Consider the following 16,131-nt stretch of genomic DNA (forward strand, 5'->3'; position numbering starts at 1 on the left):
CCATTGAAGGCCCATAGTTCAAGATCCTACACACAACCATATGAGGTCATCATAAAATACATCTGGTTTCCATAAGGATCTCAATATTTAGTAAGCTCTTTACACTGTGTACTGAAGCATATGTATGATATAATAAAATCTGGAAACTGCTAAGAGTGGAAAAATCATAAGGCAAAACCAATACACTGTACATTGAAAAAAAAAAAAAAAAAGTACATTACCTAATGAAAACATACACTTCACATTAAAAGTAGCAGAACATACTGGATTACTTATATAGGTGCCACATATTTGGTGTATTGTATTCTGCAAGCTACTGTGTACCAAGTTATGAAATGTCTGTCAAATCATTCAATATACAAGTAACACAGAGGCAAATAAATATGCAACATAGCTGGCTTGCTTTATTGTTTAACAAAGCTTGTATGTAGTGGAGTGGTAGCATTTAATGGCCAATTGTCATTCTACCTCTACCTTCTTTTTCTCTTCCAGTGAAAGATATTGCAGGCTGACAACCTTTCAGAGTCTTGCTGTTTTTCATCTCAGAGTATTGGTAATACTTTAAGAATTAAAAATGCCATAAATAAGAACAAATTGGAGGTAATTATTTGTTGCTATTGCACAAAGAACTTACCAAGACATTTTCTTCACAACTGAAATAAATTTAAATGATTTCAGGGTGCTCAAGAAAAGACAAGGCCTTTTCGTTCATTCTATAAACAGAGCCAAGCAGATGAAACTAAAGAAATAAAAATACTGGAAAGTCAGCAGTTTTAAAAATAACGGAGATAATTAGACAACTAAACTAAGTTACAAAAAGGACTGTTGGTTAGACTGTATCCAAATTAGATCCTACTAAATTGCCTCCTGATGAGTAACTAGGGTCAATAACCACTTCTGGACATCTTGATCAAACATTTTGTGGGCAAATAGAAAACGCCAGGACAAAACTGTAATTGTCCATGACTCAACTAACATAATGAGAAGTAACTGAGGGGAATACATTTTACTGATGTTGAAACAGCGTCCTGAATTGTTTTGGAAAGAGTAAAATAATTATTTAATAACAAAAAAAAAAAAAAAAAAAAAAAAAAAGAACTTCCTTGAAAAATAAGCACTCATTGAAAACCTATCATGGCATAAACTCATGGAGACCTAGTTCATAACAAAGAAAAAAAAAAATCAAATGAAATGTGTATGTTCAGATACCATATAATAGAACTGTATGGTTCCTGCCTCATTTTTATTTATTTCTCCCATATTAAATCACCTAATTGTATAATGATTTTTAGATATGTAAGATTTATCTCTTTTCTCAACAAACAAAGACTTTATATAATGGTGTTTTCACATACAAAAGAGCTACTTCTCTTTTTATTCAATAAAATAATGACTTTTTTGCATAAATTAGAAATAAGATTATTGTCATTTATATATAATGAGGTGGCTAAGAGGGCGAAGAGCTATTTGAACATTTTATCGTGGTTTGATATGCTTTCATTGTTGACTAATACAACATGTTGGGGTTTTTTTTGTTTGTTTGTTTTGTGTGTGTGTGTGTTTTGTTAACTGGATGGAAAAGAAAAAAAAAATCTTCATTGCCTGTCAGAAGACAGCAAACATTATTGTTACAAGTAAAAGCACTTCTGGCAAGATATGTGCATGTGTGGTGGGAAAAGTAGTTTTCAGAGACAGAAGCAGGATGAACTATATTTCAGAGCTTTTTGTTAGAGATCAACACATATGTTTGGGCAACTGGTGAAGGTGCAGAATACCTGGGATGGGCTGAAATCAGAATGACAGACCATGGATGGCATGAGTAAGCTGAATGAAACAGCACATTTTGGTGAGAGCTGGTAAAGCTCAAGATGTAAAGATTGTATTTAAATATGTCATATCCTGCAGAATACAATGTAGAAAGTTCAGGGAAATGTTATTAATATTTCAGTGCACATCTTTTTATATGAAATATACATTTTGTGTATGCAAAGTACATTTTCAGGAGCTGACTGAATTCTGAGGCTGAGATATAAGTATCTCAGCATTGAGCCTGAATATTTCATTACATCATAAATATCATATGTTTCAGTATATAATGGAAGACAGATAACTAAATATTTGATTTTATGCCAGCCATAATGAACCCTAATATAAAGAAGTGTTTTCATCATCATGACCCAATTACAAGTGTGCTGAAAAATTTGACAATAATTTCAGGATCCAGTAAAACATGTGGCTATATTACTGCTGGATGTTATAGCAATGTGGCAATAGTTCTATTACAATGAATGCCCAGCTATTATTATCATCTAAAATGCCCTGCTGTTTCCAAAGTAACAGACAGTGGTTCTCTGAAAGCTTTCCAGGTTGAAGTTTACTTAGCATGTATAGATCTCCTTCCACCTCAGATTACGGAACTGGATATTCTGAGACCTGCTAGCTTCCAAATTGATTCATTTCCTATCTTTACATAAGAAAGAAATATTTTATCTTCTGCTAGCAATCAGCTTTGTAAGTCACCAAATATCTTGAGACACCATGGCGTTCATGGGCTATTGCTCATTCCTACTCAAAACATAGCTAGCTTTGTATTTATGGCACTTTAGCAAATGAAATCTTTGTAAGTCCAAGTAGTTTTGGACCATTAAGTTCACATGGCTATTCATATTTTGTTAATGTGTAGAGGTATTTATGCCCAGAGCATTAGTCTGGCTATAGTAGAAATAATGACAATGATTTAGATTTGTTTGGTTTACATGTATTTATCCTGTCCGATACAGTGATCTCATCAGTGCAGTATTAAGTGAATCAATCCTCTCCTAGTTCTTTGGTTACAGTGCAGGGTTAGACAAGTGAAACTACTACTTCATGCATTTTATCTGTGTTATAGCCAGTTTGGTGTTTGCTACAAGGCTCAGGACAATGGTACTGTAGGAGAAGTGAGAGACAAAACAACACTCTCAGAAATATGGTGTGATTTTTGTGTGGTCCTGTGTGGAGCCAGGATTTGGACTCAGTGGTCCTTGTGGGTCCCTTTGAAATCAGTATGATTCTATGATTCTGTGATTCCATGGTCGTTCTTCAGTAACTTGGGCCAAAGAGATACTGTTCTTGTTATGTCCTTATGTCCCAATTGCAAACCAGCTGAGCTTCAGTATTTGCAGTATCCATGCCTGTCTCTCTGGTTCCCTTTCTCCCTTTTCTTCCCCTTTTCTGCTTCTTTATTCCTTCCTTCCTCCTTGATGGCACACATATTCCCCTGATTGCTGTATATATCTGTGATCCTATTCTTGTTAAGCCCATTTCTTTTCTGTCCCCTTACAACTCCAAAGTGAGGAATAACACCCTGATTTGGCAAGACACTAGAGCAGCCCTAACACTTGAGAGGAGGAACTCCCATTTTGCAGACTGATACATGCTTCAGCACAGGCCTTGCTAAAGTATGTCCCATGGGAAAGTCCTATCCAGCAGTTGGAAAATCCTACACTGGAGTTTAATTTCTCAGTTGGTTGGGAAGAGTTGCAAGTTCTTTCTGAAATTTGATATTAGGCAAAAATGTTGAGCTGTTAGATCATATGAAATGGGTACAGCTAAGAGCAAATAGCAACAAAACCACTGAATTCCTGAATGTGTGCTTCATGCAAGTCCAGAAGATGGCTGGATAGGACAAATTCTCGTCTCAATAGCACAAGGTTATTACAAACCCAGGCTCATAAATTAAGCTGCATTAATTGTCTTTTTAACTAGAAGTGCTGCATTAAAAGAGCTTCTGTGGGTCAGGATTTCCTCTTGTGCGTTAATTTCCACATCTGTAAGAGTCAAAGATGTGTTTAAATCTGAGAGGAGCTTTCAGCATCCTTCCTGAATGAGAGAAGCTTTCCTGAATAGGCAGGCACAGGCAGGGAAATTAATATCTGTATACCTACTTGTTGTGAGTCTGATTTGATGAGTGTTTATGGAGTGCAGTTATACTTCTTTCACATAAGTGCAAAGCAAAATTGTTTGTGGTATGCTTTTAGAGTCATGAAGTTTAATCCTCTCAGGAAAGTTAGTAAATTTAGTAGTTTTTCTGGAGAAAAGACTACAGTATGAATCCATGTCCGCCAAAGTTACACTACAGGCAATATCATGCTCTGTGCACACTTCAGTAAGGGCATATTTCATCTGTGCTGCCTCACCATCCTCCATGAATCTTTTTAAATGGGTAAACTTAGAGATAAGCTTAGGTAGATCCAAGTATTTTTGTCTAGCTTCATTAATTGGCACTTTAGAGCTGAAAAACATGAGCCAGTAAATAGAAGGTGACATAAAACACAAGAAAACTTGTGCAAAAGAACTTGTGCAAAGTTCTTCTATGGAACAGAGTGCACCCTCAGCAAGTCTGCTGATGACACAAAGCTGGGAGTAGCTGATACCCCAGAGGGCTGTGCTGCCATTCAGAGGGACCTCAGCAGACTGGAGAGTTGGGCCAAGAGGAACCTGTTGAAGTTCAACAAGGGCAAGTGCTGGGTCCTGCACACAGGGAGGGATAACCCCAAGCACCAGTACCATCTGGGGGCTGACCTGCTGCAGAGCAGCTCTGCAGAAAGAGACCTGGGAGTTCTGGTGGACAGCAGGCTGACCAAGAGTCAGCAATGTGCCCTCATGGCCAAGAAGGCCAACAGTATCCTGGGGTGTATTCATAAAAGTGTTGCCAGCAGGTCAAGGGAGGTGATCCTCCCCCTCTACTCCGCCCTGGTGAGGGCACAACTGGAGTACTGTGTCCAGGTCTGGGCTCCCCAGTACAAGAGAGATATGGAGCTACTGGAGGGAGTCCAGAGGAGGGCTACGAAGTTGATGAGAAGACTGGAGCACCTATTGTATGAAAACAGGCTGAAAGAACTGGGCCTATTTAGACTGGAAAAGAGAAGTCTGAGGGAAGACGTCATCAATGTGTATAAACAGCTGAGGGGAGGGTGTTGAAAAGATGGAGCCAGTCTCTTTTCAGTTGTGCCCAGTGACAGGACAAGAGGCAACGGGCACAAACTGAAGCACGGGAGGTTCCATCTGAATATGAGGGGGCACTTCTTTACTGTGAGAGTGACAGGACACTGGAACAGGTTGCCCAGAGATGTTGTGGAGTCTCCTTCTCTGGAGATATTCAAAACACACCTGGATGCCATCCTGCACAGTGTGCTCTAGGTGATCCTGCTCATCAGGGGGGTTGGACTAGACGATCTTCAGAGGTCCCTTCCAACTTCCATTCTGTGATTCTGTGATACAGGGAGGATAAAGAATAATTGAAACATTGGTCCAAAAAGGAGAAAGAGGCCACAGCAAATACAGTCCTGACTTAAGGGGACAGAAATATATTATGAGGAGACACAAGCACTTGTGTAATCTGCTACTGTGCATGGGGATGAAAGGAAGGCAAAAGACTGTCAGCTGCCGGTAATCCCGCACTTAGAGGGAGGTAATATGCAGTATTGACTGTACCTTGTGTCTTATTTAACAATAAAATAAAATAAAATAAAATAAAATAAAATAAAATAAAATAAAATAAAATAAATAAAAAAGAGGGAACACTGCAGCCAAATAACTTTTAAAAATTATTTGTGTTCTGTTCACAAAGGCTTGAAAGCAGAGCCATGTCCCTTGACTGGAATTAGCAGAACATAATTTTGTGTTAAATGGTTATGCTTGAACTAGACTTGCTGTTATTTTGGTCTTTCAGTGCAAAGCTACATATGCTGATTACAAAACTCACTGTAGATCCCAACAATGTGTTTTCATGTAGACAATTAAAATGCTAAGCAGAAATTTGTGGTTTTGTAATTTTCCTGTGGAAGCTGCTGTTAAAGGAAATGTAACCAGACACTAGTTCAACATCATGGCTAACCAGACTATTTAACCTTTCTCTGTGAATAGATCCACAGACCTTAGCCTGGTCTGTCCCTTCACTTCTTCACAGACAAGGAGAAAGATAGACCCTGCTACCTGGGACATAGGTACATAGGTTGAAATTGTCACACAAAAGGATGAGCATAAGCTTCTGTCTCATCTACATTTGGGCAGCTGACTATGGCCTTAAAAGATGAGGTCAGGTTAAAAATAAATACACAACTTTAAAAAAAAAAAAAAAAAAAAAAAAAAAAAAAAAAAAAAGGAAGACAGAGCCAGCAGAGGCTTAGCACAATTTCCCAAAGTACCGTATATTTATTTGTGTCTGAGTATGAATACACAAGGCTAACTTCAGTTCCTGTTTTTTGAGACATTTGCCCTAATCTACATAGACCATCATTTATTCCCCACCCTACCCTGCCCTGCCCTGCCCCCTCCACTCCCTCCTCTTTTTTAACAGATGGAAATATCATTTTCCACAGCTAATTTTTTCCAGGTGGAATGTCTCCAGACTATAAAAGTGAATTTCTCACAATCATCTGTGGACAGAATTAAAACCAGAACTTTAAATGACTTGGAATTTACTGTCAGAAAATTCCATTTAGGTGAGTAGCAGGCAATAGCAAGCCTGCAATGGAGAGCCTTTGGGTTTTCATTTTTCACTTCTGTTTTTGTTAGAAAGCTCAGTGAGAAACTGTAGAAACAGTGGCCCCACTCCAGCCTTACCCCTTTTGTATATGAAATTAGGCAGTGATTATAGCACAGGGAAGAGGCTACAGTCCCCAAAGTTCAGCTATCAATTCAAAATCATTTTCAAATTTCAATCATGTTCAGTAGCAATGTTGCTTAAGCACAGCCTTGCAATTTGTTCTGCCAGCTACAGACACCTGCAGAGTCACCAGAAGATTACTGCTAATACAAATAATCCATCCCATGGCATGGAGTACATCACAGAGATTTAGTTACCACCGTTGGTGGGGAAACTAGAGATCTGTGGCCAGAAATGTCACACAGATGGGCCTGTTTGAAAATCCGCTGCATCCTGGGCTTTCAAACCTTAAAAACAGATGAAGTGATTCCAGCTTGACCCCTGCTGTGATATAATGGATCCTGTCTGTGCATGCAGTGTTTGTCATGATTTACCTCTTGCAATTCCTGGCTTGTGTAACAGACGGCAATTCTGAAAATGAATTACTATTGATTAGACATCCTGCACTATTGAGTTCAAGGCAATTTTATGAATTTATTTATTTGAATAAAAGCTTTTAATGACCCCACTAATTCTAAATGGCCCTAGCAAAACAGTAATTCTTCCTTCTTTTCCTCCTGTTTGCGGATGGCAGATACATACTTCTCAGCCCTATTGACGCCAGTTCAGGCTTGTCATCGCCCTTACATATGCAGTACTCCCCGTTCAAAAATTAAAAAACGAGTGTCGGGAGGTGCCGCAGAGGCGGGGACGGGCGGCATGGCAGCGTGCAGGGGGAGCTCTTGCTTTTCTCTGTATCCCAGCAGCGGCGGCAGGTGGAAGGGAGCCAGGGGCCTATGGAGCCAGCTCTCCCTCAGCGGAGCGCAGCAGCAGTGGGCTGCAAACACGGCGCTGCCGGCCATACAGCCGGGCAGGAACCGCAGCCTGGCCCCTGGATTACCCCGACCGCCCCGCTGCCAAAACCAACATTCTGCGGAGAGAGGAAAGCACGAAGCACTGCTCGGCCAGAGATGGCACCATGCGGGAATGAGCAAGGGGCCTAACAGGCAGCCTGAGGTTTGGGGCAGCCTGCGTTTTAAGGTTTAAATCTCACCAGTGTCTCGCTAGGCATATCTGTTTACTGTGAAATAAACAATGAGGCAAGATGTAACCTGGCACTGAGCCGCGCTCTGATGGAAACTCATGACAAAATGCTCGTTGGAGTCGAGCTCTCCCTGCTCTCCTTAAAAGCCTAGGAGAATTCTGCAGAGGTGTTTCCAGTGCATGTATATTAATGGTATTTCAACAGGAATTTTCACTGAATACCCTAATGCGTGAGAATAGTATGCACATCTGAAAAATCAACAGCCCACTTCCCCCCTTCAGAGGAAATGGATTAAGCAGCATTTTCTGTAGTACAATGGAGCTGAATGAAGGAATAACATGGTTTTTGATATATGATAGTTGTAGGAGAGTGACACAAAAATAGGCCAAAGAAAGTCCTCAAAGGTGCCTATATAGAACATTTTCAAGGCCTGGAAATAGCTTGTATATAGAACATCCTCTTTTCATTCAGCCAAAAAAAAAAAAAAAAAAAGTGCTTACACTGCATAAGGGACAAGGGGTAGGAATTATGAGTTGCTTCCTGCTATTATTTCCAACCATAATCAATGCAGTGCTACGGTACCAGGGTATCGGTTCTGCAAATATCCTTTGACTGTGCTAGCTATGGCATAATAAAATTTTAAAAGAAAGAGTGAGAAAGGAAAAAAAGAAGGGGCCAGGGGGAAGGGAAGAAGGAGCTCAAGAGGGACTGCTCTATTATGAGCAGAAAAACAGGTTCCTAAAAGATGGATCTGGGCTCAGGCAGGCACTTAAAGCCTTTGAACAAGCTCTGCAGGGAATTAAATTCTCTACCTTGATGTAAAAACATGTAGCAATAAAATGGGCTGTTTATGACACAGACTATCTATGGTTTTAATTGAAATTTGTCAGAAACATGTACCTCCATGAATGGATGCTGAATTTAAGTGCTGCAAGTGAAAAAAGCAAGCAAGAGAGAACAACATTCAGTCTTCCAATAGTCTGTGAAAATGTAGGCATTTTCATTTAATTATTAGGTGGGTATTCCATTTCCTAGAGACAGATTGTTTCCACAAGAATTGGAGTAAGTTTTGACTCTGAGAATGGCCTTGCATATGGGCTTCTGCGATGACACGCTTAATTCCTGAATAAGCATAAACAAGGCAAGCGACAAACCAGTGGCTGCTCTGGTACCATAACAAGCTGTTTTTCTCTTTGTGATAGTGGGTGCTGTCACCACCACAAGGTGATGGTCCAGTCCCTTCTGCTTCCTTCCCCTAATGCCCCTTCCCATTCCCTCCCTTTTTCCCAGCATTCAGAGTCTGGCATTCAAATCAAAGGTTTGCTTTGAAGTTATAACCTAAAATGGGAAGTTGATAATTATTTTCCTCTCAGTACTTTAGTGATGATGAATTGCTGATCATGTGATCATGGAAAGGAAATGGATTTTTTTCTTTTTTTTTTTTTTTTCTCATTTACATGCAAGCAGTAAAAGTCAAGGCTTCACACTGCAAATATGTGCAAATTCATCCACTGTCTGTGTGTGCTACAGAAAATCCTATGGAGATAAGGAGCTAAAGCAGCAGGGGTGCAGCAACATAAGCTCCAAAGCTAGACATGCAATTTAATAGGCAGCAAACTTAACAAAGGGCAAGGGGATATTTAACAGGGAGGTGAAATATTCCAACTACTAAGAAACAGTAAATTGCTGTGATGGCCAGAGGTTTAGTGCTGCATATTGAAATATGGAATAGCTCCATATTGAAATATGGAATGTATATGTGGGAAGAAATAGATATTTGCCCAAGAATTGGTTTAACTTATATATATATATATATATATATATGTGCATATATATATATATGTAGCAATAATACATATATTAAAGCACAGGGATATTCTGAGAGATGGAGATTGTTGCTGTTGTTTCAAATGGAATTAAGAAAAAGAATACTGGGGACATGTGTGTGGGTGTGTGTATTTGTAATTGGTGCTGAATGTGCAAGGTAATCATCCTGTTCTTCATAAATGATGGTGTTTAACCATAAGCAAATTAGACCATGTCAATCTTTTAGAAGGCAATTAAAGCAATAGATTTTCCATGGCCTGCTTTCCCACTCATGGGGACTGATTCAACTCACATATACCTCTCTTGGGCACAAGCATATCTCCTGCTTTCAGCACAGCTGAAGATGACTTTTACCACTGTTGGTGGTAAGTGGGTCAAGCCCACAATACAGGGCAGAAATGTTCTTCAAAAGGAAAAAAAAAAAAAAAAAAAAAAAAAGTCAGTTCTAAACAGTTATCAGTCCTTATTAAATCAATAGTAGTTCCAGTAAATAACTGATTGTGTAAGATTCATAACATCTAATGATGCAGAGACAGGAAGGTATTTAAGTTTGTTGAGTGTTTGCAGTAATAGCAGTTGATTGGCCTTTTTTCCCTTGGATCTTCAGTTAGATAAATTGAGACTGCACCTACATTGCAAACTGGCCATTTTCTTTCTTTTTCTGCAGTTCATTTGTATCCAATCAGGCTGCATCAGGATTCATTGCATTTAATGGGAAATGCACTCTTCTGGATCAGATACCTGTTTTCAATTTGGAGAGTATCTGATTCCAATGGCAGAGGTGACAGGAATAAAGAGGAGAGGAGAAGCTAGTGACTATAGTATAGATTTCTGCAACGCTAACAGATCTTCCTGTTTCTGAATCTTTAGGATCTTCCAGGACTCTCCAGGTTAGAATTTAGTTATATTTTTCAAATTATGATAATGAAAGAAGAAATGAAAAAATAACTATGTCTTTGGGTTTATTTGAAAAAAAAAAAAAAAATCTATTTTCTTTCTCTAAGAATAATGAATTTTCCATATAAAAGTGCCCTTGCCATAGTGTCTCCCCAGAGTCACAGAGTCCTTCTAAGGAGCCCATTACTTCACAATGACCGTCTGCAGAAGCATTTCTGACATAGAGCTTATGTCAGCATCAGGCTCAGTGCTGGTTAGAGTGGGATCAAGTTGAGGCTCATTATCACCTACTGAATCCTTCAAGCACCAGCTTGTGTTCGACTTGGGGAGGAACAATGGACAAGTTTGTCGTGTGGACTTCTTTTAATTAAAAAAGCACTGCCTCTGAAAACATTTCTTTTTTCAAAGTCATGCCATCGAGACAGCACATTTTCTGTACAAAGCTTTGATGGAATTCATATTAGGAAGAACACCTGCACAGATTTATCTGTGGCAGAAATGCTGGCATTCCATTTTCCTAGCAAGCAGAAAGAAAGTTTGATATCGCAGCATTAATACTGCAGACCTCTGCTTCAGTTCAGACAAAAGCAGTCTGCCTAGATTTATTTGACCTATTTGAATTGTGGAATAAATTAGACCTATGCATGTTACCATTTTTGACTTGCTTACAGGCATTTGGAAAACATCAGCTCCTGTATAGAAGTAAAACAGTAAGGAAAATTTAGGGTCACCTTTGTCTCCCATGTATCTTGGCATTGCGCACATCTGCCATGCTTACCTTGAAGGGCTGTCAGAATTCACATTTCACAAAGAGAAACAGGAGGGCAGGAAGGAAAGTATTATCTTGGATGTGACAGAATAAGCCTAGACATCCTAGAGAGACTCCTCGTCAGCCTCTAATGAAATTTTGAATACTTCCCCAGTTTGCAGTACACCCTGAGAAAATACTTTATCAGACTTGGATGACCATGGCTTGTAATCAAGCTTAATGCTAGACAAACCAAAAGGACAGTTCTACTTTGCCAAAGGAGATCATGCATATTCAGGGGTCTTTCCAAATGTTGTAAACCTTCTCCTCACTGACAAGGGGAGCTACCAATAAACAGCCCACCTATATTCCCTGAATCCAGTACTTTAGTTCATCTCATCAAGAGATGTGGAAGTAACAGACACCCTCAAAGTGCTGCAACCTGAACCCTGAGAAGTGGCCTCTGCCCTTCCTCAGTCTGTGAAAGAAAATGCTCAACAGCTGGTGCCACTCCTGACTGCAGCTGCCAATGTGATATGTGAACAGAGGGCCCTCCTCTCTCTGGCCATCTGTTAGTTCAGTGATGAGGAAATCTACCTTGTAGACCTCATTTCTGTCCAGCTGGCACCCAGTCTTGTAGCTCTGAGTTTACAAAGAAGATAGGAAAAGCCAGCTTCAGGGCTGCTTAAGCTGGCTTCATAGAAGAGGTCCTGTCAAGGCAGAGATGGATGGACAATTTAAAAATAAAGATATATTTAATTAGAAAGCACTCTTTAACTAAACCTGAGATGTTCCATGAAAAGAAACAAGTTTGACCAAACTTTGCTTGAATGGTCAGTAGGCTTGTAAGGAACCACACGTGGTGGGTTGCTGCAGAGTCTGGATTCTCAGCCCTACCTAAATATGTTTTCTGGACTTTGTCACCTAAAAACAAAGGAGCCACCTAGGGCCATTGGATCCTGGATTTCCTGGTGAGCCTGTAAATCCTACAAGGCTATGGCTGCTGCTGAGGTTCATGCACCTGCAGACATTCTGCCATCAAGTCTTCCAAGGAGTGTTTGTCAGGAGCCCTAGGGTGCACCTCCCCATCAGGCCCATCCTGTGCACAGTGCGGTGCCAAACACCCCGTGTCCTGCCTCAGTGATGGCAGTACCTCTGCTCCTGACACACGGGAAGTGACCAGTGTACTTGTCAGCTTTTCCACTGCTCTGCAGACACCCATTCCTGTCAGTAATATATTCTTTCATCTCAGCTTGACTGGGAGAGCCTGCCATCTGGCAGGTGGTGACCTACCCTCAGTCATTTATGTCTTCCTTGTTTCTTGGCTGGGCAGCAGCAATGTGATTCACCTTGGAAACAACAACCAGCAGCAAAAGCTACAGTGTGTCTCCTTAGCAGCACAAGTGACCTCAAGCATATCAGGCCTTCACCTCAGCTGTTTGCCCTGGCTGCTTTGGGGATTTTAAATCCTACCCAAGGGCCTGGCCGGATGGTCCCTAGCACAGGCCCTCAGTAGTCTGCTGGCATCTTGGTGCTGAAGGCAGTGGGCGATGACTTCTCTTCTTTCTCCAAGGAGTTGTCTCCAGTGGCAAGGAAGCTTGCCACTGTGATACTGTGATACAGGGATACTGTGAGGCCAGGCAGAGGCTGGAGCCAGTGTGGCTGGGAGGAGAGCAAACCTGGCCTTTGCCTAGGGCGGCAGGTTTCTATCGGCAGCAAAGCGACTGTGGCCACACTGCTTATTCCCCCCTGTGCCAGACCCATGGGAAACTGGAGTTACTGCCAGAGGGGTGAGGCCAAAGCCAGCAGTGGTAGTTCTTTCCTCGCCCTTGCCTGGCAGCGGCAGGGCAAGCCATGCCAGCCCTCTGTGGCCTGCCTTGGTCAGCTTCCCATCTCTGCTTCTCTTGCCTTCCCTTCCCGTAGCAGGAGCAGCCTGGCTCTGACACCACTTCCCCAGCAGAGCAAAATTAGATGTTACATGTACTCTGTGAAGGCTTGAGTCAGCCCTGCCTGGAACAAACCCCCTGGGAAACCGCAGGCCTTCGCTAACCTCATGGCCACAGCAGGCAGTGCAGGATGTGCTTTCACGTTTGCCTGTCTCCTCTAACGCAAATACCTGGCAAAACGTGCATTTGCAAAAATCATACAAGAACAACAGTCCTTGTCTGGAGGGAAAGTGAAGATACAAATGGCCAGTGACAAATGTGAGCTGTGTTTCTAGGGGCTTTTCTGGGTGGCACTGGCAAACGGGGGAGGATTGTCATGGTACAAAAACCTATGTAAAAGAGAAGGATTAATCACTTCACCGGAAAGCGCATAAAGAAAGTAGGAAGTAAACAGTTACAGTCTCAAAAACATCCAGTTCAGCAGCATTTGTGAGCTGACATAGCTAAGAGAAGTGAAGAAGAAGGGCTTTTTTGTTAAGACACGGGGATCAGAGACTAAGGAGATCTTGATCTGAAGCACAGCTCCAGTGGGCCTTCCTGACTCTGCCTCAAGTTTCATACATTTCCTTAGGCAAAACATTTAATCTCTCTGTACTTGAATTCCTCATTTGTAAAATGAGGGTAATACTTCCTTCCTCTGTCTTGTGTAATTAGTCAACCAGAGCCACAGCCATAAAAGAACTTAGCTACCTAAAGTGAAATTTAAGTGACTGAATTAAAATACGGATCCTCAGCTTGTTCTCTCAGCTGCTGCTTACAACAAGAGACATCTGAATTTTGTATGTGTACATTCTGTATACATTAAGAAATCCCATACACCTCTATCTTCTGAAAGATCAGGAACATACTTATCCTGTTTGACAGCACCACCCCCAATGTGTCATTAAAGATATTGATGATTATGTAGCTGTAACTAAAGTGTTGTGCTTAAATAGCTAACTTTGGGAAGAGACATCAGATCATTAGCACAGACTAAAGTTAAATTATCTATTTTATATCTAGTTTTGCAACCTGGACATAGGAGTAAAGGCAATTATCTGAAGTTCCTTGCTTAAAAGAAGAGTTACTATGTCTAATAATCAAAGCACGGCTGGTCGCCAAGAGCATAAAAACTTAACAGGATTTGCAAGATTATGTCACATTCAAATCAATGTTGATAATTTGGGTGGCATTTATAAAAGGTAAAGCCATTCATATTTACACAGTCTATTGCCAGATATGAGGATATGAGATGACGAACCCACCATCCAGAAAGACATTTGCCAAAGCACAGTTTTGTTAGAATTCATTTACTTTTGTGACTTTTTTGTGGTGTTAATCACATGCTTTTTTCTTGTAATGCTTACAATATCAGCACTGGCCCTGTGCATGAATGCAGGGGTGAACTTTGTTAGACTAGTACAAGAAAAAAACAACAACAAAACAACAACAAACAACAGCAACAACAAACATTTTCTATGAAGTAAGATAGGAAAAGTCTATGAAGACACAATTCTCAACAAATCTTCAAATTCTGATGACAATATACCTTAGCAAATTAAGAAAATTACCTAATAATGCTACTACGTAAAGGACAACTACTTTTGGAAAAGTATAGGATGAGAGAGGGTGAAAAAATCTTTAATGGAAAGCTAAACATAACATTTACATTTTTAAAAATCAAAGATATTTCCAAATACTTTGCATCTGTTAAAAAAAATAAATAAATAAATAAGAAGGAAGGGAAGGGAAGGGAAGGGAAGGGAAGGGAAGGGAAGGGAAGGGAAGGGAAGGGAAGGGAAGGGAAGGGAAGGGAAGGGAAGGGAAGGGAAGGGAAACAGAAAAATCAGTTTTACTAGAGAAGCTTTATTGCTTTCTTTGAATAGATATGAATTTGTTTTAATGCTCTATAATGCATTTCCTGAAATATTTTTCTAAAACATAACTGAGTATTCTTAAGCAGAAAATGCAATCTATATCAGAAATTATAAAAGACAATAGGTAAAAAACAATGACAAATAATTAAGCAGTGAATTGTTAATATCCTGCACAACACTGCTGGATGTAGAGAAAGCCGCTATCCATGAAAAATATTTGGTACTATTGCAATTTACAAATCTGAAGGAGAATTAAAGACAGAAAAAATAGTATACATTATGATCCTTTAGAAACCTGAAAATAGAAAATTAGACTGAATTATGAAATATGTCATCTGTTGAACAGTAGGAAATATAATTCCAAACAGCAGTAGAAGGGCTGGGGCATGGTGCTAATGGCAGAGACTCGCTGGTGAGCATGAACGCTGAAATTACAAGTCCATTTCACATTCAAGCTGACATGTGATAAACAAAATCACTCCCAACAGTCTGTTGCAGAGGCAAGGGAAATACTGTATGCATCAAGGTTGTGTAAGAACTATCATCTGGAATATTGCATCACTGCAACAGATATACTGTGTACAGGAAAGGTGCCCACAGGGGATCAATGTAATTCAGGAAGGGCCATGAGCTTAAAAAAAGTTACCATAAAACTCTGTCTAAATAATGACAAAGACAGGATATTGTAACATTCTACTAACATATGGGAAATAGAGATTAATTTTTAGTGTAACTAATAGTCATTTAACATAGCATAATACATATAAGTCTGAGTAAATGAAATGCAGTTAGGAATAAAATTTTAAGAGGAATTACAAGAAAAAAACTTGACAGTGAAATATATTTGACTGTGGAGTAGTCTCCCTAGGGAAATAATGAAAGCACTGTCACTTGGGACTTTTAAAATTACACTGAATAAAATGAAAGCCCACAACAGAGTATCTAGAAGAGAGAGCAGTCCTGGAACTGGCCTCAGGGAGTCAAACTGAATGACTTAAATGGTCTTCTGAATCTCTAATTTTGTAGGACAGACCATGCCCTATGTGTTTTCTACACAAGAGAAAAGCAGGCTAAGGCAGTCAGTCTGTATTTGGGATATTTAGTTTCCAGCTGTTGATGCTGAGGTGGGAAGAGGGCTGAGCTCCCCAGCCAGGCCCTGGTTGCTCCATTCTCCCGTGCACCCC

The sequence above is a fragment of the Aythya ferina genome, assembly GCF_964211825.1.
Source record: "Aythya ferina genome assembly, chromosome: 2".
NCBI lineage: Eukaryota > Metazoa > Chordata > Aves > Anseriformes > Anatidae > Aythya > Aythya ferina.